Raw genomic sequence first — 2,144 nt, 5'->3', positions numbered from 1 at the left:
GACTGAAGCCATGGGAGAAGTTTAGAGCAATTTCATCCAGGACAAAAAAATCTTAACCAAACCAAATTTCTCCAGTGTGTGGAGTAAAAGTTTTTCTAATGTATTTCTCTAAAAAATGTATAGTAAAAGAATTAAAAGTTATTTTGTATGTACAGTATGCTGAATTCAAGTGATAATGGGTAATTTTGTATTTTCCTGTTTGGCCTCACGATGTCACTGTTGTCTCACAGCTACTATGAATAAATAACTGATAAAAAAAATTTGTATTAGCCTACTGTCACTTAACATGGCTATACAGCACCTGGGTGTCACCTGGGAAGGTGCTGGACCTTGTTACAGAAATTAGGTAAAGCTTTATTTATACAGCACTTTTTAAAACACCGTTGAAAGTGCTTTACACACATGCACACACACACACGAATGAATAAAAAAATGTAAACATAAATTATAATATAGAACAGCATGGTGAAAGACAAAACTAACAAAGACAAAAGACAGGGATGAAGATACATAGAAAGGCTTGCCTATAAAGGTGGGTTTTCTTTAGTTGATGCAGTCCAAAGACTCAGCCAACCTGATAGATTGGGGAAGGTGGTTCCAGAGGGTGGGGAGCTAAATCAATAGATGCATGATCATCTTTTGTTTTACAGTTGGAGCAGGGGATGGAGAAAAGGCTGAGATATGAGGATTGGAGTAAGGAACGAGGGGATCAGAAATGTAACTGGGGACGAGATCATGCAGTGCCTTATATATAATCAACAGGATATTTTAGTCTTCTTTGAATTTTACAGGAAACCAACAGAGGGACACAAGAATGAGTGTAAAAGCTAGTTCTAGTTAATAACCTAGCAGCTGCATTTTGAACCAACTGTAAACAATTAATAGCAGCTGGACTGAGGCACATGTAGAGGGAACTGCAGTAATCTGGACAGGAGAAATTACAAGTGTGCATTAATAGTTCAAGGTCCATAGAAGACAAGATACACCTGTTTTTTTGAACACAGGTTCAGCAAACTCTGAGTAACCCTTAACTTTGAGTCAGTGAACACAGAGATGAAAAACTAGTTATGGGTTCCAGAGCAGCTGATCAGAGTTGGTTTAATTATCTCTTAGTTTGTTCAGGCTGATGTGTTGTGAATGAAAAAAGCCATCATTAAAGAAGCTCAAATACTACGATTCACCATGGCAACAGGTAAATAAAAGGCAGAGACACCATTTTAATCCAGTCGACCAAGAGATATTAATGCATGTATACGTGGACTGTGCATATGAGTAAGAGCAGGGAGAAGTGTCAGTAAGTTAACACAAAATTCTATTCTGTGTTGTCTTTACATTTTCTTAATAAATGATAAAGTGGTGGAATCTGACTGCGTATCAGGCCATAGCCCAGATCACATTTTAAATCTGTTTGTTCAGCTTTTATGTGACAGGAAAAAAACACCAGGGCCACCAACTATAGCAGAGGATTAAAAAGTAGCTACTAGCCTATATCAGCTACTTTAACAGATGTTGTAAGTAAAACATAATTACTGAAATGCTTTTAACACATTTAGACTAAACATAGTCTATTTAATAAAACTTACTCTCAATCTGCAATCTGCAGCTGCACCACCATCCTGCTCACAGTGGCACTTCCAAGACGGGATCAAGGCCACCTTGATCCCGTCTTGGAAGTGCTCAATTGCTGGCCCCCGACTGCCCGCCCCCAGTGAAAATATTTGAAGGCTGACATTACTGTCTATGCTGCAGACAGTGCACTCTTTTTGAAGCTAACACGAAGGTAGTGGTGTCTGGTGAAATTAGACAACCCATGGTATCTATGAATACCAATCATTTCGCACAGTTTGTTGGGGAGGGAGCTCATCTCAGGATGTGTGAATGAAAATGGGTACCAACGAGTCTCGCCTAAACTTGAGAGGGCTTGTTCCCAGTAAATGTTTTGTTCCTTACAATCAATGCACTCCTTCAAATTCTACAGTATATGGAGATGAGTCGTCTAACATGTACTGATACATGACACATTAAAACAGGCATGTTGTGGAGCTCAGAATGTTAACTGCATTGGAATTTGTCTATGCATATCAGATAATTAGTTCTAATATAAAATAGGAAACCAAGCATATCATCATGCGATTCCTTATTTC

The sequence above is a fragment of the Epinephelus lanceolatus genome, chromosome 7 (assembly GCF_041903045.1).
Source record: "Epinephelus lanceolatus isolate andai-2023 chromosome 7, ASM4190304v1, whole genome shotgun sequence".
NCBI classification, from domain to species: Eukaryota; Metazoa; Chordata; class Actinopteri; order Perciformes; family Serranidae; genus Epinephelus; species Epinephelus lanceolatus.
The sequence above is the reverse complement of the archived record's forward strand: the minus strand, read 5'-3'. Positions refer to the sequence as shown.